The following is a 24,473-nucleotide window of genomic DNA, read 5'->3' on the forward strand; positions in this document are numbered from 1 at the left end:
GCTGTTAATCAGAATGGCGCCAGTTCGAATCCGTGCCAATAAATATCTCTTTATTGTTTCTTTTTTTCCGTCAGATGCTCACATGGGCAGGACTGTATTTGCCACAACCTGTTTTTTCACATGCACTATTACTGCTTTTTCACGAGTCACTCAGCCACACTTTTTATGATATTTATGTTTGCATTGAAAATACGTACAACCAAAAGGTGAGCGATGATCAAATTATCACAACGTTGTATTTAACGAAGTTTTGTTACTGATGACTTCAAATTACATGCCTTCTCTTGTGCGCTTACTTTTTTCCCGTTTACTTTTTTCGGTTCTTCATAACGTTCTTTCTTTGAAATTTTTAAAGAGCTAAACGCCTTATGAAACGATTCGAAGCACAGTGCAGAGTGCTAGTATATTTTATTTGCGTCTGGAAAATAAAAAACCTATTAGGATAAGCTGTTTTTCATTTGGTTTACGAAGAATGAATAATGTAAAACATAATAAAAGAATAGCACTATTGCATGGCATGTTTTATTTTTAATTAGTATCGCATCATATACAAAAAAAAAAAAAAAAAAAAAAAAATGTCGAAAAAACATTTAGTCTAGATTCCAACTTTTCAGTAAATATTTCACTACACAAAAAGGTTTAATTTAATAACAGAGAATTTAATTTCGATTCCAGTGATGTACGATTCGTTATTTTATTATTTTGAAAAGCGAAATGGAATCTTACGTAAGAATAGGGGGAGGGGTTTGAAAAATCTTATGTACCTTTACATGGGGGGAGGGGGGGTCAAAAAATTGCCGAAATCATCCTTACGTAACTAATAAATGGCCCCCTGGGGAATTGTCATAAGAGGCGCGCCATTGCTCACAGGGACGGACGGACACCCATGTCATTCTATAAGGTTTCAGAATCAAATAATTGCTTCTCAATTGCTTTTTTTCGAATGGGGTTACTCAGAGAGCACACTTCGTTGAGATAAAGGTTTTAAAACGATTGTTGAAGATGTGACAACCATGCTGAAACGTTTGTGAAACGTTTAAACGCAATGTGTTTAGAATGCAGTGGTGCCCATCCCCCCTTGGCGATGACAATCATCCCTCGAATGCGACGGAGCACCCCCAGAACGAGAGCCCCTTAAAATAAGACTAAAAGCCCTCTTATAAGTCACCCCTCCTCTTCAAAACTTCAATGGCGTGGTCTGCGCCATGGACCCCCCCCCCCTGCCCTCTCTCTCGTGGGGACCCTTGTATAATATATTGCTTGTTGTCAAATATTCGGTTATCGAGCGTCTCTGATGATTTGAGAACCGAATACGCACGGAAAATGAAGCGTAGCTATGGAACCTTGAGTTCCGAAATGGACCGTCGGGAGTCAAAGCATTTTCAGCAGTTTTGCCTCAACACTGTACAAAAAAAAAAAAAAAAAAAAAAAGAAAAGAAACTCATAAAATCAGCACATCAGTTAACTCCAAGTTTTTAAGTTGAATGAATAATATACTAATCAACATTTATGAAAATATAAGGAATATGACATAAACAGAAGCGAGTAAAACAGGAAAAACATTTAAATTCAACTACGCATGCGAAAATAAATGCTACGCACAAAAAAGTCACAAATATCTTGTGTATGGAATTCGAAAAAAAAAAAAAAATGTATAAAATGTTATTTTTATTAAATAAAAAAAAAAGGCCAAAGAGTGGAAGCTAATATTAATCCCACACGACACACTTCAATATTTCTTTTTAATGCCCTCAGAAACATTTCAACTTCACTCCCTACACTTTTACTGTTATTATATTTTTCTCAAGTCAGAGAATGAAAAATAAAAATAAAAAAGAGCGAATCAAGAAAGAGAAAAAAAAAAAAAAAAATAATGAGCTTCAATGCACTTCAAGCCACACTTGTAATTTTCAATGCACCGGGAACCCCAATCTTCTGGAAAACGCAGCCAGAAATATTTTACCCTCCCTCCTCATGCATCAGTCAGATAAATATAATTCCACTAACAAGAACATCAAAAAAAAAAAAAAAAAAGCAAAGCAATAAACAGGAATAAATGAGTCCTTTTGCGCAGAGAAGAGAGAGAGCAACGATTGATCTACTTGTTTACATTATTAACTTCGTGTTTGAGGGTCCGAAACCATTCGAAATAACCACGTGATATCTGAGAATCATTAGTTTAAATACATAACCGTTCGAATAAATCACTCAAAATGAATGTAAAAAAAATAAAAATCGGGAAATCAACCCGTTACACAAATTAAAAGAATTGTGGGGGGGGGGGCAGGCCCGTTATTTCGAACTTTACAAGAGAGGAGGAGAGGTTTAAAGAGTATCCTACGAGTTGCATTTTATGCCGAATAACAGTAAGAACTTCATTTATATGAGTACAATAACTTCTAAAAGCCAGGAGAGTTTGTCCCTTATTATACCCCTAAATGATAGGCTTAAATGGCACACTCCTATTTCGAGCGCACCCCTGCCAAAACAACTCGGGAATGCAACTGTTCCAAAAGTCACGGGTATCCAAACCCCCCCCCCTTTCGCAGGGCGATGACGCACCCTCTCAAATGTTACGGAGCATCCGTCTAAAAAGAGCTCTCCCCCCCCTCCCGAAATGAGATTTAAAAAAAAAACCTCTCAAAAAACCACCTTTTAAAATTTCGGTTTCGTAGGCTGCGCCATGGACCCCCTGCCCCTTCCCGAAAATGAGATTTAAAGAACCCTCTCAAAAAACAGCCCTAAAAATTTTAATGGCACAGGCTGCGCCATTCCCCCACCCCACTAGAAAATGAGATAAAAAACACTCTGAAAAAACCGGCTAATCGCGCAGGCTGCACCATGCCCCCTCCCCCTTTTAGTGGGTACCCCTGTAGCAGTCTACTCAATTCTGGAAAGCTCAGAAAATGAACTACTTGAGTACTCGATTCAAACGTCTCGAGATCTCGATTAAAAACATCTTGAGATTTCGATTTAAAACATCTCGAGATGACGGGACGAGGGAGATATTTTTTTTAATCTTGTTTAAAGCTTAGTAGGAATTTGATTATAATTATTTTCTTCGGACGGGATTTTTTTTTTTTAATGGTATAAGTTATTTTTTGTTTGGGGAAGGAGAATTTTTACTTTTCTCGATTGTGATGCTTGTTTGCATTGAAATTATTTTTTTTTTTCGGGTGGGAGTGGGATGTTAGGTTACATTGTCCTTATCCTAATGCGTGTTTGATCGGGATATATTAAAGTTTTTCTTCTGCGAGAACCCACACATAATTTAAGCTAAACTCCAATTGAGCTCTATTCCGAATAGGAATAAAAACTAGCTTGAAGAAATTGATAAAGTTCCCATTGAAACTAGAAAAAAAAAAAACTACTATGTATATCCAGGGGCGGACTGGCTGACTTTGGCCCAGTTGGCAAAAGGATATTTTGGCCTACCTCTGTAAATTAAAAAATTTAAATTAAACAGTGCCGGATCTCGATTGCAAAGACATTAAACTACCGTTAGTTTCCATTTTCCTTTTATTAAATCAAGTTTCAAAGTTCGAAAAAAAAAAAAAAAAAATGCGAATCGTAAAATAAAGTTAACACTAACAGATTTTTTATGTGCCTTGAAAGAAGGATACTAATGGTTACAAGTCTTAAAAGAAAAAGTACACCTTTAGGCTGTATATTGACAGCATAAAAAAGACACGAGGAAAGGGGGGAATCAGGTAAACCCGGAAATCTTTCGAAATTAGTTGATCTATACAGGCTCAAGGAGAAAAGGGTCTGGAAGAGGGGTTCTAGTTCCCTTCAAAGCGATATTTTCAAAATTGATGTCAAAAACCGCACTTTTACAGTTTTCGGTAACGTTAGAGGAGAGTGAAAAGAAGGGGTTCCCCACGATTTTTTTTTCTTCCAAAATTGAAGTCAAATTTTGTCTATCTTTGTTTACAATAGAATATCGGGGGCGGAGAATTCGGGGAATTCGAAAAATCCCCGAAATGTGAAGTTTTAGAAATGTAATTTTTGGCTGCCTAAAAGTAATGGAACAGGGAAGCATCTGGGGCTCTCTACGAAAACTTTCCGATGCTTAACTATTGAAAAACTCAAAACTATCTTTGGTTACGTTAGAGAGAGAAAGAGGCTCAGTGGTTTCATTTGGAATCATTTCAAAACTAAAATCTACTCGACCCAATTTCCAATTACATTTAATTACTATAGGAAACCTGGCGATTCCTTCGGAATTTTTCAACTTTTAAAATTTTAAAAACATAATTTTGTATACTGTTTGGAACATTAAAAGGAAAGGGGACAAGTTTCCCTAGTAATTTTTTAGCAAGGCGCCGTGTCCTTCTCAGCGGCGAGGCGTAGGTTTCTGCCGCCCGGGGTAGGCACCAAATTTGCCTCCCCTCTTACATTCCTCCTGCCAAATCCCCCTCCCCCCCGAACGACATTTTTAATATTTTACAGATCGATAACATGATTGTATTATCCAAAACATGTTTTACATTTTAATGACGTAATCTTACGTCAACAGAAAATATTGTTGAACGAAATATTTTTGAAAAATTATTGCATTATTAGGGATAATATTTTCCTTAAATCAAACCATTTTAAACGTGATCAAAAACTGTATATACTGGAAGTAATTCTTAAACCTTTTATTGGAAAGAAAAATAAACAAAAATATGGTTATAAATTACCTGATAGATACATATATTTATACTTGAAAAAAAAAAAATCTTCTTAACCTAAACTATTAATTTTCTACTTTTCATCAACGGAAAATATTTAACAGCACTATTAATGTGGATTGTATCAGTCTGTTCCGTAAAATGTTATATAACAGGGCCGGACTGGACCGCTAAAACGACCCGGGCGATTACACAAAACCAGCCTGTAGCTCCAGGGGTAACCCCCCCCCCCCCATTTACACAATTTTGAAACTTTAAAGGTTTTTTTTTTTTTTTTTTAATGGAAGGAGAAAAAAAGAAATAAAGCAAATGCAGGGCCATTACAAGTTCGCAAGGTCAAAAATTTGTGGAGTGTATGAGTTTGGCGGCCCCTTAATTTTTAACGCATTTTAACAGAGAGAGAGAGAAAGATTTTAGCCTCTGGTTTAGAAGGATGTCATTATAAGATTGAGGTGTTAGCAATATAAACCTAATCGTAAGTGTAATATTCTCTCAGTTGTAGGGAGTTCGGGGGTTTCTCTCCCGGAAAATTTCCGAAATTGTAGTTTTATAAACACCGTTTTACACACCCTTTATAGTGTAGGGGGAGGGAAGATTTCGAAGACCTTCTCCCGGTAATTTTTTGATGTTGAAACTTTATAAATACACATGCAGATTATCTTCTATTATGATAGGGGGATGGGTAGGGGATCTTCATCGGAAAAATTTCGAAATTGTAGTTCTAAAAACGCAGTTTCAGCCGATCTTTGGCTGTATAAGGAAGAGAAGAGATGCAGGAGTTTTTTTAAGAATCTCTTCCGGAAATTTTCGAAGTTGAAATCTTAAAGGACCTCGAATTTAAATAGAAGAGTTTTCTGAGAGCCTCTTCCCGGGAAATTTGCCAAAATTATAGTTTTAAAAGAGCAGTCTTATAATATCTTTGGTACTGTTCATGAGAGGAGAGGTTTGGGGGCCCGATAGTTTTTCGAACTTGAAGTGCCAGAAACACAGTTGTAGATGATCTCCAATTGATGTTATGAGGGGGCGTGTCTAAGAGTTACTGGGAGTTTTTCGAAATTGAAGTCCTAAATGCGCAATTGTGGAGTTTGGAAACTTTCCCTCGGAATATTTCCAAAATCAAAGTTTTAAAAACACACTTCTAGGATACCTTTGGTGACATAAAATGATAGAGCAAGGTTCGAGGAACCCCTTCTTGGCTATCCTCTGCTATTTATTCTAAAGTTTGAAACGTGCATTCGGTGACCTTTGATTAGATAATCTTAATAATACAGAATTTAGGATGATTCTATTTTAAGATTACTTGCAGAATAAATACTTATGTCACTTTTATTGAATTTGTTCATTTTTTATTCCTATTTCAATTTTTTAAGACTGTGAAGCCCTTTTTTTCTTGTGCATCGCTAAAACATAATTGGAATGGAATTCTGAAAAAGGGCGGGGCGTAGCACCCTCTATACCCTTTTGAAGACGGCCCTGAGAATCGACGAGAGGCCATGTAACCTAGCCGGGAACAAGGGGCCCACCTCGGAATCGCAGTCGTATAAGTTTTCATATATAAGGGGCCGGAAACCCAACAAACAGCGGGCCCTCACTTTAGCTCTCGGCGGCCGTGAGTACACTCAAAAAATACCTAGTGGGCACTCCTGATATTAAACCTATATCTAGAGCTTGATTGCCTCCCGAGCCTCTATTAAACGTAGGCCTAGCGCTGGCGTCCCCGAATTTGACGGTCCTTCCAACTTGTATTTATTAAGGGAGTGTTGCGAGTAAAAAAAAAAAAAAAATAATAAAGGAGTTAAACCGCAAATCGCAACCGGCCCCGCGACCCACCGGCCCTTCGGGCGATCGCCCGATTGCCCAGTCCGGCCCATTACATAAAATGACCCCCTGAATCTAAATATGACCACCGTTTCCCCCTACTCACTCCCATTCCGTTTTGGAGTTTTAGAAATAGTGCCACTTCCTCCTCTCCCAGTTTTTTCTGTTTTTGACTGCTTTAAAACCGTTATTTTTATTTGGAGCGGGAGAGAAAAGATTAAAAACAAGAACATTTGTCGCAAGGAGGGACCATCAAGGTGGTACTCCTCCCTAAAATATTTAAATAATCATCAAAACGATCTTCTTTCTTTCGCATAAGGTTTTTGCAAGCACCTGGAGGCGCACTCACGGAGTTAGTTAAGGCAAGGTCTACTTGCAGGGGCGGACTTAGCAGGTTGTTTTGGGGATCCTCCCTAGAAATTGTTTCAAAATTAAAGGCGCAAAAAGGAAATTTTTGACGACCCTTGTATGTACTGTCAGCCCCGCTTAATCGAGTAACGGATAAATGAATATATGAATGACCGATGTGCCCTCGAGCGTCCACTCTAAGCCTTCGTTTTTTTGGGGAGGGGGGAATACGCCCTCAAACCTGTGCACTTTTTTTACCCTAAAAACTTAGGGGTGCGACGTCGATGTTTTGGAAACATCGATGTTTTAGTTAAAATATCGATGTTTTTAACATCATTGTTTTACTTTCGATGTTTTCGGAATATCGATGTTTTGGTTTCGATGTTTTTTTCGATGTTGATGTTTTTGTTTTTATAATTGAAAATTAAAGTAAAATTTGCTCCAATTTTCTCGCTAGGTATTTAAGTTTACTTATGGAATTGCTCCAAAAATTTCATTTATTTGCGCACATTTAAAAAGATCGATTTTTCTGTGTAGAGGATGATTTTTGGGATGATCACTACAAGATGGTAAAAGATAACTGGAGGGTGAGGAAGAGGTCAAAGCTATTGGAAGAACTCGACACTGGTAGTCTGTTGCCAGAACTTACAGTCGATTCTAAGGCTCCAATTCTTAAACAAAATCAGAATCGTATATATTACTATGGTGAATTTTATAACTAAAAATTCAGAACTGTTAAAAGTTGTGTCGAAGTATTTGATAGTGATGGCGACTTTTGTTTCATCAGAAAGAGTTTTTTCTCCGCCTGGTGGAATAGTCAACGAAAAGAGAAAAGCGCTCACACACCAAATATTGGGGGTTTCTTATCGTCTACCCAGGGGCAGATACAGACCAACATTTTAGGGGGTTCATGCTAAAGAGTGACCATCCCCCCTCCTCCATGAATAACCTTATGGTTTTTGGTATGAAAAATTTCTGAAACTGCTAAGGTGTTTAAAAAATACCCCATCGGTCAGAAATATGGCACCTAATAGGACAAAAATCTCACGAATAAATTTTATAAACAATTAAAAGAAGTAGTATTTCAAGTATTTACTTTTAAAAATTATTCAAAAACTGAAACAAAAACTGAAGACATTTACATTTTATCCATAAAGTGTTTGAATACAATGCTAACGGACGTTTAAGGGGGGGGGGGTCATGACCCCTATGGCCCTCCTCTTGTATCCGCCACTGCCTAGGTGGGCACCCCAGCGAGAACCAATGTATAATGAGGTTTTGCGTTACACGACACCCAAATTTTACATTTCTTGCACGTTCTAAATCCTAAACACTGACTTGGACTAATAAACTATTTACAGCACATTTAAAAATAAACTCAGCACGACTAAAAACTGAACTATCTAAAAATTACAACAGAAAGAAATTCTAATCTATAGACTTTACATTAAAAAAAAAAAAAAAAAAAAAAACATTTACGGACTCAAGTGGTTTATCGATTGAAGCGATGCCTGAAGCTTTGGATATGGTTTTACAAAAACTATTGTTGATTAAATTTGTTGCTTATAAAAAGCAAACGTGCGTCAGACACTTCTTTGTTACTTTTCATTATACTGGCTCCTGAACCCAGCGCCGCAGACTAACTGTCTCAAGAAAAGCTATTTTTACTGTCTACATATTTTAAATACATATGCTATAAATAGAAAAGTGACAGTTAATACCCCCCCCCCAAAAAAAAAAAAAAATCGAGAACTATTTACTGTTTCTTATTATGGTTTCGGTCCGGCTTTTTTATTTTTTTTCAAGCAGTCCTTTTCACTACTCAAATGCAATGCACCTTGAAACAAAATATTGTCGCAGATTTTGATGGGAGGAGGAGGTCATGACTCCCATGATCCCCTCTCCTCCTTGTATACACTTCTTACGGTTTCGATCAAGTTTTTTTATTTTTTCGAGCAAACATTCAAATACTGTTGCGGGTTGGGGGGGAGGGATGTTATGACCCCCTCACTTGTATCCGCCACTGCGTCTGCCCCCAACAAGCCGTCCCTCAATTACTCACAATTTGTGTTTAATTATATAGCACTAACAGTACAAAACATATTTCTTGCTCTTAATAATAATTGTCAGAATAAATTTTGTACTTTTAATATAATTTGCACAACTCTTTCTCATCGTACAACTGACTGTAACTGCTATAATATATATATTTTTTCGCAGATTTAACTGGTTTGTATTAATTGTTGCATGTCTTATTATCATTTTTTGTCTTATTATAGTACCAAGATGCTGCGAAATTATTCCTATTAAATTGTATTCATGATTTGCAGTAGTTTCAATATATTCGTGGGGTTCGTATTCTTTTGTATTGCTTAAATTAGACGCAATGCCAAAAGAATTCCCTGATTAATTAAGAAACATTTGTTAGAGTTTATCATCTATGTAAGTTTGTAGTGTAGTATATTAAAAAATGTATGTTAAATATTGACAAAAAGATCGATGTTTTAAAACATCGATGTTTTTTGGTCGATGTATCAATACCATCGATGTTTTAATTTCCAACATCGATGTTCTGAAACATCGATGTTTTGCCATCGATGTCAGACCTCTACATAAAAACCTTTATGACCTTGAACCTAACCTCTTTCATTTTTTTTGTGCCCTCGAACCTATGCGCCTTCTGTTATATATTTTTTTGCTACGTCGAACGCATGTGCCTTCGTGTTTTTTCCCCTTTTTTGCGCCCTCAAACCTGTGCCCCCTCTTTTTTTTTGCTCCCTCAAACCTATGCGCCTCCTTTTTTATTTTGCGCCTTATTAAGAGGACACATTTTCGTAGCCATGGTTAGAAAGCGTTTGCATTCATTCAAGGCTTAACTTAAGCATAAAACATAACTCAGCGAACTTCACCTTCCACTGGCCTCGGCAAACGAGACCAAACCTGGGTGGTGGCGTCTATCCCCTCCACACGCACACAACACACGCGTCTACCTATACACACACGCGCGCCTGCACACACTCACACTCGTGAATCTTGATTGCGAAAAACATAACTTGAATTTAAGACGAAAAAATTCAACTTTAAAAAAAAAATATTTTATTTTATTTGCATCCTCGAACGTGTGCGCCTTCGTGTTTTTTTCTTTTTTTTACGCCTTCTAACCACATGTGAACATTCGTGCTTTTCTTTCTTTTTTTTTTTTTTTTTTTTGCGTCCTTTGGTAGTCAGGGTTGGCCTCCTCTTGGGGGACCCAGTCCACCCCTGACTGCTTGTCGATCTTTGTGATTTAAAATCCTCTCCAACGAGGTTCAAGGCTCTCTTTCTCGTCTTACTATGTCAGCTCCAATGATAAATGGTCCGCATGCATATTATTATCCAGTATTTCGTGCTCGTGGCTCAATGAGAAAACTTCCTGAGACAATTTAGAACTGAAGAGTGGGAAAAAAAAACGTTTTTGATGTTGATTTAGTAGTGAGACAAAATTCGCCATTCCTAACAAAACGCCATCTTTAAAAAAAAAAAAAAATTACAGAATTTGCCGCCCCTAGCAAAGTGCCGCCCGGGGCGAGTGCCCCTTTGCCCCCCCCCCATACGCTACGCCACTTCTGACTTTAAGCTAACCTTCGTCTCTCCTTGCCTCTTAAAAGTTTCAACACAACTTCACAAAAGCAAAATATTTTTCGAAAGAAAGATTCACACAAGCCTGTCCTTGAAACGTCACGCACTCGTTTCAATCACTTTTCCACATGAATCTGATTGGAGTATATCTGAATGTTTTTAGAAATATTTTTAAAACTAAACATCAAAATATTTCTAATATTCTAAAAATAATTACTATCGAAAACACTTGACTTTGCATGCAGCTGTGTACCAAAAAGTAAAAGAAAAAGCACATTTTTTGAATGACTAAACTTCTATCAAAAAGTGCCCTTTTATCTGAAAGCACGCTGCCCCTTTTTGGTCGAGGGGAAACACTAGTTTCCTCTGGGGCATTTTTTTCTGAAACTGAAATCAATTTTAGACTATAGTGCAGATAAAAGGGTTACGGAGCTCTCACACGGAAATTTATAAAAGTGAAATTTTAAGCTATCTTTAGTAACTTTTGTTCCCGTATCCCAAATGCTTCTATTGTTGTCTTCTTGGCTAACAACCTTTTTAGCCTACTTTCCCAGTAAAAGTCAGAAAAAGAAGAAAAAAGCAGGAAAGAAGGCTTAATGCATCTTAAAAATATCGCAAAAAACAAAAAAAAGTCAAAAATAAATAAATTAATTGAATAAATATCGAAAAATTAAAAATTGGAAAGTAGGGTATTGAGATGGGGAAAAATGTCTGTCGGTCTGTCTGTCTGTCGGTCTGTCTCTGTCAACCCCTAATAACTTTTGAATGAATAGTCCGATTCGAACAAACTTTTTTTTGTTCGAAAGATCTCGGCGAGGACATCTCATTCCCATATTTTACTTTTTGATTTGAACTATTTTTTGTTCAATTTTGAACAGTTCAAAAAAACTTAACATTAGCGCCTACGGGAAAATTGAAGGCAATTCTGAACCATGAGGCGAATTTGCTTCGAACAAACTTTGTAGGAAAAAGCGTTTGACGAAAAACTTGTATATAAAATATCTTTTTGATTTGAACAATTTTCCGTTCAATTTTGAACAGTTCAAATCCCTTAACATTAGCGCCTACGGGGAAACTGAAAGTCAATGTAGATTCCGTACTTCAAGGCGGATTTACTTCAAACAAATTTTGTTGGAAATAGCTCTTGACGCCAAACTCCAGACTTCAACTCCGAGAATTTAGGGGCACTTGACCCTGACTCCGACTCCTGTGCCCAACAATTAATCGGACTCCGACTCCCCGACTTCGACTCTGACTTCGTAGCTTTGGCAAAAATTTATACACGGAGGACAAATGACTGACTCCGATTCTTAGATATTCGACTCCGACTCCTTTACCCCAAAATGAGATTGACTCCGACTCCGACTCCGCAGCTATGGTTTTGACTGTGAAATAATTATTGTTGATATGACTTGTTTTTATTTTCACTCTAAAGTTTTAATTTAGGTATTCAGTTTTCGGCGAGTAAACTCGAAGTCATTTATGTTTCTACATAAAGATATGCGCAGAGGATTTTTTTTTTTGACAGTGAAAATTATTTCTTTAAGTTGACATTTTATGGTTTTTATTTATTTTGGTAAGTGTTCATTTTTGGTATTCATTTAAAAATTGTTTTTGGCAACAGGGGAAAAAGAAACGATTTTTTTTTTGATATGATGAATTTATTTTAATGAGCTTATTAATTTTAATTAATATTTTTTTGTTTTGAAAACTATTAAAGATTTTTTTAAAGGAAAAAAGTGTAGTAGCTGCTTTGTTTAAAAGTTGCTGCTTTTTTTTTTACGCATCTAATTTTTTTAGTTGAGTGAGGAACATTTTATTCCTAGAAATCAGCTTTTAGTGTTTTAAAAATATGTTTAAAAAAATTTGTGACTTTAGCTATTTTTGAGAATGTTGATCAGGTACTAGAAAGTAGTATGGGTACACGGGAAAGTAGGCTCGTCTAGTTCTAGACAGAACTTCTTGTTAAAAGCCTTTAATTCATTTCAACATGTAACTGATGCACAATAAGTGCGGGTCTACGATTGAAATAGCATGTATAGCAGATGGTGCCCAACCTACAGCCTGCGGACCACATGGGGCCCGCGAAGCTTATCTATATGGCTCGTTGTTGTGTTACATGTTATGAAAAGCAAAATATATTCTGAAACATTTCAAATTTACTGATCGTCTTTATTCGGCTTTATGAATAATAGTTGCAAAATTTAAAGCCAATTAGTCATGTATTGGTTTCTAAAAAAGATATCCGAAGTTCGTATCAATAAAATAAGCAAGAAGTAATTATGGAAGCAAGGTTTGGTTTATGATTGTCTTTCATTTTCCTTGTTTTTCCATTCTATTTAGAAAAAAAATAATATATTTTATATTTGTTCTGGGCCGCGATATCCTTCTCAATATGAAGTGTGGCCCGAGGTAAAAATGAAAAAGGTTCGGCACCTTTTCCCGTTTTAGTTTATACACAATTTCGACTTGAATTGGAAATTTAAGAATTTAAGCAATTTTTTGGGTGAAATTTGTTTGATAAAAAAGGGTCAACTTTTTCAGCTGGCCCCCTAAACAGTTGGCCCAGTCGGGGATCCTCGACTAGCCGACCTGGCCAGTCCGCCCCTGTGTATATCCTTGCCCCCCAAAGAGCAATTACTTAAAATTACAAGCAGCAAGAAGATATATCCCCTCCCCCCGAAGAAAAAAAGAATTTAATTGAACTATGCATTGCAAATAGTAAAACAGATTGAAATTTTAAATTTATATTTATGTATTTTAATATAAAAAATATGTATAACAAGTGGAGTAAAGTAAAAATCCCCCGCCTCGGAATACAAAAAAAAAAAAAAAAAAAAAAGATTAAAATACTCGTGACAATTCGAAGAAAACACGCATTTCTCCCTTTTCACCAAAGAGCCCGAAGGAATGGAGTTTTATTAAAATATCCTTTAATTACTGGAACAAATGGAAAAAAATCTCCCCCCCCCCCCTCCAGGTATCTGGCTAGGCTGAGACATGGCCTCTCGTTTTCTAAAGAAAAGAATGCATACAATTCAATTAAAACTACTCCCCTTCCTTAAAAATAATAATAATAATAATAATAATAATAATAATAATTAAATTTCGCACTAAACTTTAAAAGAAAAATCCTCCCCCCCCCCAAGTCATGATATTTCAAATTTTCTAGAAGGGTACGTGCAAAAGGGAAATAGTCAACGTACGAGTATGTTGCGTCGAAAAACAGTAAAAATTACGCCAAATTTATAGAAATACAGTTATTTTCCAAAAGCATGAGAGGGGCAATGCCTCTCCTGAACCTCTCAAATGTCGGACCTGTCCCCCTCGCCCCAAAGAAAAAGAAATAACAATAAGAAGAGTGTATAACTCTAGAATAAACACTTGTATTCCACATAAGTCTATGTTTTGCCGAATTTTAACCCGATTCATATGCAAAAACTATCGATACTCGTCAAATGATGTCTATGGGTGTCTTATATGTAACTTGAAACCACTAAAAAAATTATTTTAAGCATTTAATTGGCAAAAAGCCATCAGATAAACATCCCTCTAACCCTATTCGTACGAAGATCCTATGCTGATTCTCCCATAGCAACGGCATGATTGAAACTTCCCCGTGCTTCTGGCGACCCCTAACGCCACACTAAATGTCCTCGCTTTTTCTACTCGTGTCTTTCTTTCAACATAGAATAAGTAAAAACTGAATTCCTTATCGATTTCAACATCGGGTGCAATAAGGTGCTTTTCATGTTTTTCGAAAGATACTACACTCCACTCTTCCCCACGAATGTTATAAAAAAATGCTATCTCTTGCAAAACTGGATTATTTCTATACTAATCCTGCAAGAGCAAAAAAAAAAAACCTTTCTTTTAAAATTTGTGGGATTTTAATGAACTAATTAGTTTATAAATGAAGGCTATTTTTTATATTCCTCACTTAAGACCATTGAAAAAACCCAGGGATACATTAATAACATATATTTACACTCTCAAAAATAATGAATAGTCTGCTTATGATTATGCCTTTATCTTACAACGATCTTCCAAACTAGAAACGGAATAATTGGAAAGTTTAGAGTGTCTGGTCTTGCCCCTCCTTAATAGTTAAACATTTCGAGTTTTTATTTCTGGCTTCAATTTCACCCTCCCCCTCCTTATACACTCACTCATCTACACCCTACACACACACACAGAGATATGTGTGTGTGTGTGCGAATATATGAAACTCCATTACGCACATAGGTGGATTGTGCTCCAAAAAAGTAAGGGGGGGGGGGGGGCAAATGAAGTGTAGGAGTTAGGGGACGTGACCCTTGAAGATTTTTTTTTTTTGTGAAATTGGTCTATATTACTGGTTTTTAATATTACTAATTTAATAACTTCTAAAAATGCGGAGTATGGCATCCAAAAGCGGGACGGGTGGCCACCGTAGACTTTTCTCTTCCATTTTAAAGTTCCATTCTTATGAAATACTAGTAGTACCCACACGGCTTTGCCCGTAGTAGAAAATTAAAAGGTCATTTGGTTCGCCTGTATATTTACAAATAATGGATGACGAATTTCTCGCCAATTTGCTATGTTCATTTGCTCGCCAACGGTCTCACGTTATGATAATTTGGTAGTTTACTCTCCCACGTTATGATAATTTGCTCGGTAAAATGTTCTTTAAATTGGAATAGAAAAAGAACAAAATCGAATTTTCGAAAAATCGCTTCGAGGTGCATACCCACATGCTACAAACCAATTTTGAGCTAAATTTCATGAAAATCGGCTGAACGGTCTAGACGCTATGCGCGTCACAGACATCCAGACAGAGAGAGATCCTACATCTAGACAGAGAGACTAGCTTTATTATTAGTAAAAAAGAAGAGAAATGCTCATTTTGTTTAAATTTGGAATTTTTAGCTTTTGCTTCTGTGAAATAAATCTATGCACCCTATTAAAAAAGAAAAACCCCTTTTTCAATCGATCATAAATTTCTAATTCTGGAAACTTTTACTTTTGGAAGAAAAACAGCAGTTGCCCCTTGCCCCCCCCCCCTCCGTATGATCCGCCTATAGTTACGCATCATCATAAGTAGAATAATTATTCCTCTTTATAGTGCACAGGAATTAACATCGTTTTTTCTTCATTAGACTTTTTTAGAGTTTTTAAAGTACGTTTTTTAAACACAAGTGCGCCAAGATGTGCTCAAAATCTGTTTTCAAATTTGTCACCAGTCTATTCTCAAATGTGCTTTCAATCTTTGTTCAAATGAGTTTCCAAGTTTTAACAAAGCAAATTTCTTCAGCAGAACACATGTGGTGCATTTTCTTTATAACATAATAGAATTCGGAATATATTTTAATACAGCTCCTGTACACCGGATTATTAGATATCCTTGATTTAACAATAACTTTTTTCAGTACCTTGACAATCGTACGATGGGGTATGGGAATATTGTTGCCTTCCAAGAGTTGCAGGCAAGTAAAGTGTTAGGTTTTAGCTTTCAATTCTGCACTAACTTCGGCCCTAGTTGCTAAAATGCCTCAGGAGTTTTCCTGGTAAATCAGGGAGCTGACAAGCTATAACTATATAAACATAACAAAGTTTTTTTAGAGAGTTCCTGATTTCTTCCAAAAACGTCATTGTCTTTTATTGAGAAGGTTTCTGAATTCTTCAGAAAGATTCCATGTTAACTTCGGAAGGGTTACTGACTTTTAGACGGAAACTTGTGTTTTTTTCTAGATATGTTACTGCCAGAATTTAAGCACATTAGCTGCGCATTATTTTGTAAGAACGCTTCGGAATATTCTTTACGGTTTTAAAATGCATAAATATTTAGAAATTTTGATAGGTTCAGATTTTTTAATCTAAATTTGGGCTTCAAAACATTAAAATACGTAATGCAATCATTTCTGAACATATATAACCGTAAATCTGATATCGTCAAACTTTTCATTGCTCAAAAACGTAATACCTCATAAGCGAATACAATGCAACAAAAAAAGGGTTTAGTTTCGTTAAAAATTCTATTATATTGCTTGAATTCCATTGCGGCTAATTTTCCGTAACTACGAATAAATCTTTCGGTTCATTGAACTTCGTTGTAATAGAATTTTATTACCTTTATACGAGTTGCAAATTTAATATGAAAATGTCTATAAAAGCATTTCTGGAAGATTTTTCCAAGCACACTCAAAATCAGAAATAATATTAGTTCTTAGTTCTGCTTAGTTAGGGGAGGGTGGCCCAAAGTGAGTAGGTCGCCCAAAGTGGGTAGGCCTTCGTATGCCTCCCCATGGCGTATAAGTGGCATTGCATACGTATATTGTGTTTACATGAATACCTCCGAGTTTTAATCAGCCCCAGCGAAGCAGCAGTGAAGCGGGATGGCGCAACCAGGCTTAAATTAAAAAAAAAATATATATATATATATATATATATATATATATATATACATTTCTTTAAAAAAATGAAGTTTATGAAGTTTTGTAACTATCAGGGTTCGTACGGGTCATGGAAATCCTGGAAAGTCATGGAAAAAAATAAACAAATTCCAGGCCTGGAAAAGTCATGGAAAATTAATATCTTTATCATAAGTCATGGAAATATAAGTTAAGTCATGGAAAAATGTCTTGGGCAGAAATAAAGAACAGTAGAGAATTAAAATTTTGAGTGATTCAACCGTATTGCATATAAAAGCTATTAATACTCGAAAATTGAACGATCTCAGAAACGAATCTGAGTTTAGGAATCCTATTGCATCCGCTTCTGTAACACTCGCCCGCCTTTTTTTGTATGTGATTTTACTGCTGAAACATCCCTAATTTTGAATTCACCATTATTTTTAGAACTTATATGTTATATTCTGTAGTAGTGGGCTTAGCATGTTCTTGATTTCACCACACCCACTCAAAAAGTAATTTAATCGCATCCGAGTTTATTTCAACCACTTGTAATTGTCAGAGTTTATCTTAATTTGTTGAAAGCTTTAGAAAATGAAGACTTTAGTCAGGCGATAGAACATACAAATAGGGGAATTCTAATAGTCAAACAGTAGTGCCCAACGTGCAGCTCGCAAAATTGATCCATGTGGCCAGCTGCAATATCTGGTTTAGAAAAATGAATTTACTGATAAACATGTCTTAACTTCAATGAATGAAAATACTGTCAAGTTACATGGATGATTAGAAGCAATGTTGAGACCAAATGGCAATATTTTTTTTTTTTTTTTTTGAAGTAAATTTACGATCCGAAACTTAGAAATAACTCATTTCACTTTTTTCCCATTCATTACTATTTTGCCCTACTTATTAAATAATTATTAGACATTTAAACATCAGTGTATTGCATTCACTATATTTTTACTTAACTGAAGTTTATATGATAAAGACAAATAAGAATAGTTTACTAGTTTCTGCAGTGTGCACTGATATTTTTTTAGTCAAGTAAGTGCTTTGATGAGGTAGTGCCATTCATGTAAAAGTCTTGCAAATGCCCACTTCCGAAAATTGGCAGGTTTGACATTAAATAGTACCATTCTCTTCGTTTAACTAGGTCATGAAAATTTTTTATGAAGTCATGAGAAAGTCTTGGAAAAGTCATGGAATTTTTTCATTCGAATTGAGTATGAACCCTGTAACTTGTGATTAGTCAAAGACCGGCTTTTTTTTTTCTTACTGTCAATAATATTACGTTATTCTGACTTCACCCACCTACAAACTACGATAGTCATTTCGTTTGTTTATTTTTTAAATTTAAGGTTATAATTACTGAAATAAAAAACGTACCGTCGGGCAAAGCGGGTATAGGATTTAATCATACATTTATTTATAATTTCTTAGCTACTGTGCTGACTTAGGTTTTCTATTCCGGTATTAAATGTATAACTTTAAAAAGTTTGTTTCAGGATGGCAATTAGTTTATTAATTTACTCAGTTATTTCTTTATGTTTTATAAAGAAATGTGCTGACTTTCAATTGCATAAGTACAACTTTTTATTTTTATTTATTTATTTACTTATTTATTTAGTTATTTATTTATTTGCAATGGCAGGTAGCTAGTCAATTATTTTAATCATTTATAACTTCATATTTGATTGGCAAATGTACTAAATCACAGTTAGTTAAGCATACCCGCTTTGGGCTCCCTGGTAGGGAAAAGTGGGTTTTCAAATGTTTCAAAAGTTTGATAATAAATAAATATTGGGTTTGAAATAATACAAAAATCACTTTTCACTCTGAAGTTCGAAAAACCTGCTAGGAAATAAAACCGAAATTGTTGCTATAAAAATCCAAAAACTACGATTTTTGAGCGTTCTTTGAAAACCTACCCGCTTTGGGTCACCCTCCCCTAACTGAAGAATTAAGGATGACAATTTTTTTACATTCCAGCTCAATCAATTTTGATTGTATAATTTATAAAACCTTTCATCAATTTCAGAGATTTTTCTACACAATCAAACTTATTCAAATATTAAAACTGCCATTATAAGTAATTGTAACAATTTTTATTTACTTTTTTTCCCAAACTTGCAAGCATACAGAACTATAAACTCCACATTGCACAGGTATTTCAAAAGAAACAAGACTGTTGAAATTCATGCTCTATTAATTCCTGACTGGGAAGAAATTGACACGGAGGGTGGACATAGGAGCGGAGGATGCCTTTCACCCCCTACTGTTCATCAATTCCTTCACCCTTCACTTGAAAAACCGCTGGTGTTCTGCAGGAAAGCCGAACGCTTCGAACGTAATGTTACGTCGCTGCCGCTAGTGACATATAAATTCGTTGACGTAATATTTCGTCGCAGCCGCTTGAGTGGTTTTAAGCATTGTAGAAGGCATGAGGACCAAATATCAAAAATGTGCTGCAACACGAAAAAGTGCTTGAACAAAGGTTTTATAGTTAAAAGTTTGGTTTCCAAATTGAGACTTCATATTCATGCATGATGGAGTTCTGTGTCTTGAAGCTTTATCTGTGACCAAAATTTTGAATGCAAAAAAATATGAAAAAAACACTTCCGCGGCATGAAAACAGTCCAAATAATAGCCCAATAGAGAACATCTGAACTAGTGTAAAGAAAAAAAAATTAAAGAAATAGAACTTTACAATCAAGAATTGTCTTACAGAAGGACTCATTCAAATTTGGCACCATGACGAGGAAACACAAATTAATTGCCAAAAACTTATAAAACGAATGCCAAGACGGATCGAATCTTTATCAAAAAATAAGAGGATGCCCCCTCAATATCAAATGCATCAACATTGTTAATATAAAGTAATATTTCTTTGATATAACAAGGATTAACTATAAATTTCACAATTATTTTAATGATTTTCACACCTCTGTACTTTGGAGCAGCAACAACTAATGTCAAAAATATCAATTTCGCAAAAAGTTGTAGTAAACTTTCTGAACTTTTTCAGGATCTATTTAACTTTCACGTGAATGTCCAGCGAAACTTTATCAGTTTTAAGAGATTATTGTTCCTTGCTACAATATTTTAATGTACATATAATTGTAAATTATTTTAATTGTACTTGAATTGCAAGTGACATTACTGATGTCATACATAAACAACTAGCTGCGTTGCCCGGCTTTGTCCGGTCCACCTTGAAAATAAAAAGTGTGTCAAATGACGTATATTCAACGATCAGGCGTAAAAAATGAATAAAAAAACATCATTATTTTCCTTCCAAACAATGACGACAGGTCTTAAAATACTTTTAAGAAATTAAATCCAGAAAGATGGATTTAAAATGCGTAACCATGGGAACACAAAATAAAATAAGTTTAAGGAATTAAAATGCGAAAGAAAATGGTTCACAATTTGAATGGAATCGAGATTTCTTAAACTTGATTTAAAAAGGCTTGTAACTTTTTTCCTTTCGAGATAAAAGCTTATTTTTTCGACCATAAGTCGAGTTGGATCTGGAGTAAAAAAGGTCGGTTTTTCCAATGAAGTCAAAAATAAAGCTGTGGGACAATTCCTTCACTTTTTATTGATTTATTTAAAGAAGAAAATGTGCCTAAATTTCAGCTAAGCCTAAAAAAGTTCGAGCTAAAAACGCAAATAACTCCCGCAGTAGTAAAGTTAGAGCATTGAAACAAATTGCGTAGAACGCGGAGAATTCTACCCTTTCTAACGATATGTAATATTAATATGTGCAAGTAATTTTCACCCCCATATTTGAGAATTTATGTGAAAATTGGACGTAAATTGGAATAAATAAAAGAACTATTCATCGAATTTTATTCGAATTGGTCTGCAAACCTTTTCAGGACTTAAAGGAACAAACTGTGAAAATTTCAGCGCAATCGGCCGGGTAGTTCTCGAGTTTTGCGAGTTCAAACACACAGACGCTTTTTGGGGACTTCATTTTATACTATGTAGAGAAGCTACTGTTTATTGCAAAACGTAGAACAATAGAATTTAATCAAATATGATTACTATAATCAAGTACTAGGGCGCTGCATCACATTGGCTGTTGTTACACTGAAAAGTTTACTACTTCATGGACAGATTTTTATCACGAATGAAAGTTTGCTTAAATCTGATATTGATTGTTCTCGCTTTTAAGTTATATTTGTGTTGAAAAAAAAAAAGCACACGCATTTTCTGATTTGGTTGCAGGTTCGTCACTTAGGGACCCCCCCCCCCCTGAGTTGAGAAAAATTGATGATTATACAGGGTCCATTATGAAAGTAATGAGCATAATGTTATTGTGACGCGACGATAGATGGCAGCACGGTAAAACTGGCTGGGAAATGTGGTGCGGGATATGCCCTTTCAATGCATCCAGTCGTCAGTTGCTTTCGAGCAGTGTGAGCGGAGTTAAGTGCCTCCGCTTGAAGTATGTTTTCAACTTTTGTAACATAACGCAATGGAGCGTTCGCTTGAACAATGATACGCCATAAAGTTTTGCGTGAGGTTTGGAAAAAATGCAACCGAAACATTCCAGATGCTGCAAGAAGCCTTCAAGGACGATTGCATTTCAAGATCACAGTCTGGGAAGTGGCACAAGGCATTCAAAGAGAGCCAGGAGGAGGTCGCCGACGAACCCCGTTATGGATGTCCCCCCCCCCCCCCCGGTGATCCCTCACCACTTTACAGTCCCTACTTAGCTTCATGTGACTTCTTTTTGTTTCCGCGACTCAAGAGAGAGAGAAAGAAGAAAGGAAAACATTGGGGAACCTTGGGAAACATCCAACACCATATGTTACAACGTTCCTGAGAGGCATTTCCTTGGAAGAGTTTCAGGGTGCCTTTCAGGCGTAGCAAACACTTCTCCGCAAGTGTATTGATGCAGGAGAAATGTATTTTGAAGAATATTGAACATTTGTACAAATTACGATCAATAAATATATTTTGCCAGTAAATGCTCATTACTTTCATAATGGATCCTATACATGTCAGTGGATATCATGAGTCCAGGATATCATGAAGGCATCCAGGGTTAAAATCATTAAATTCATCAATTGTCACCCGCCGCAGGCGGCATTTACCACCGTAGATGGTGAACGAGTGTTGACAAGCGAAACGAGCAGGAGGTGGAGCTCCCTAGTAAAAAAATTAAAAGTAATTAAAGAAACCCTTTTAAACCATTTTTTACACAAAAATTAAAAAAAAAAATTTTTTTTGTGAGAGTAATATGGAAAACACAAACTTTTATCAACTCTGAACCTTTTTTTTTTCCGACGCGAGCGAGCGAGGGAGAAAAAAAAAAGATGTGGAAAGAGGGAGAAATAAAGAGAGAGAGAGAGAGAGGCCACGTGAAAGGAACATCCCCGACTGTGAAATACACCGCCAGCTCAGTCATTTCCAGCCGAGGACTGCAGTTTCGTGCTTATTAGCACTCATCAGCCCGGCATAGGAAAGTGACTGAGCTGGAGATGGAAAACCTCTTAAGGAAGCCAAGAGTGCGAAACAAACTGGTAGCTAATATAGAATTAGCAAACCAGGCGAGTGACCGAAGCAATGGTTCGGTTCAACTCGAAGATTGAACGCGAGGCAATTCAGTAAAATACCGCCCATTAGCCAGGACTAAAGCAGAAATACGTGAAATACACCGCCAGCTCAGTCATTTCCAGCCGAGGACTACAGTTTCGTGCTTATTAGCAGCAGAAATAGAACTATCTGATAGTTTTTTTTTTTTTTTCGGTACAGGTACTACGGATCTTGAATATTCTCTGGTGATAATGAACTCGTTTGTATGAGGTTTGCAACGTTATTAAGCTGCCATTTGGGGGTTTTAACGCTCCACTGGCTTGGATATTATTTATTTGCCTTAGGAACAATATCGTCAGGCCCGTGTCCAGATTTTCATAAAGGGAGGGGTTTTATTCTTACCAGTTGGGGGGGGGGGAATTCAACCCTCTTACAGCCTTTAGTTTACGACAAATTGCCGATCCCAGTATGGCGTTCATTCACATGTAAGGACTGCTGTATTCTTGAAGGATACCTCTAGCTGTACTAGTTACCAAAGTATTCCTTCGTTTCACAGATTCGCTTTGATCAAACTTTGCTTACTTCTTTTTAATTAAATGTGTTTACTATGTAGTATATTGCAATGAGTATTAAAAACTCTTCACAAATTCTTTTATAATGTAGAATGTATATCAGGTTGTTACGTTCTGAAATAATTCTTAATAAACTAAACAAGAAAGAGCTCTTTGCAGATGCAAATTACATAGCCGAGCACAATCACTAATGCATCTTCATAGATGTACCATATGCCAAATTCACCATAAGCTCCTTACAATAAGCAATATTCTTTCTTTGAATTGGTAGATCATTCAACGGTTCGTCCGTCATACTTTTTCCGAAATATTACATCAGTTTGTAAGACTTTAGCAGTTGTAAATCGCAAAAAACTTCAGAGAGAAAATTAAAATAAAATAAAAACGCTGAACGCAAACTTTCTCATTAAAGTAAATTTAAGTCAAATATACATTTTCTTCATTTTGCTTATTTTTTCCTCCAAGGGAGGGGTTTAACCCCTAAAACCCTCCCCTTGGACACGGCGCTGAATATCGTTAACTTTTGGAATCACTAAAACCACCCTTAATCAACAATCTAAATGGCATTTCCAGGGACGCATCGATGGGAAGTCCCGGGAGGTCACTGACCTTCCAAAAAATTCCTTATTCGGCAAATTTTGTCTAAAGATTCAATAAAATTATCATTCGACAAAATTTGGAGTTCTGTTCGACAAAATTATCATCATTCGGTGAAATTAGGAGCTCCATTTGGCAAAATTTGAGGTTCCATTCGGTAAATTGAGAATTTTCACCCTCCCAGAAATTTAAGCTCGAGGTCCAGTGGGTATTTCAACCTTTTTTAAAATTCCTCTCACAGCTTGAACTATTTTTCAATTAGTTTTCAACCTTAAAATCTTAACCTTGAAAAAGAAAATAGAACCATGTGGGGAAGAAAAAAAAAAAAACACTGTTCACATGACAGACAACTTTCAAAGTGCTAAGTTTTGATTTTTCATTAAAAAGAAAAAATAAATAAAAAAAAAAATTTTGAAAAAAAAATAGAACCGACTTCAAAATTGCTCTAAAAAGTGAAAAATAATTTTATTCTTTAAACACCATCGATAATGCTTTTAAACATAATTTTTGAAGTTGGCGCAAAAACAAAACGTAAAATCCAGTGTAACCATGCTTCGTTCATATTTTTTTTCAGAAAAAGCATCCTAAGTTACGAACGAAACATTTATATCGCTATTCAAATATGCTGTCATCAATGCATAATGTATGTGATAGTGAAGAAACTGGTCCTGGTTAAATTTATAGTTGTATTTGAGTTATGACTGTGAATGATTTTATCTATCGTTTTTGCGCCAACTTCAAAAATTATGTTTAAAAGCATTATCGATGGTGTTTAAAGAATAAAATTATTTTTCACTTTTTAGAGCAATTTTGAAGTCGGTTCTATTTTTTTTTCAAAATTTTTTTATTTCATTCTTTTTAGTGTAAATGTAGGTATTTCAGAAATAATAAGAAGTTACCATCACGAA

This window comes from Uloborus diversus, chromosome 1, assembly GCF_026930045.1.
Source record: "Uloborus diversus isolate 005 chromosome 1, Udiv.v.3.1, whole genome shotgun sequence".
In the NCBI taxonomy this organism is placed as follows: Eukaryota; Metazoa; Arthropoda; class Arachnida; order Araneae; family Uloboridae; genus Uloborus; species Uloborus diversus.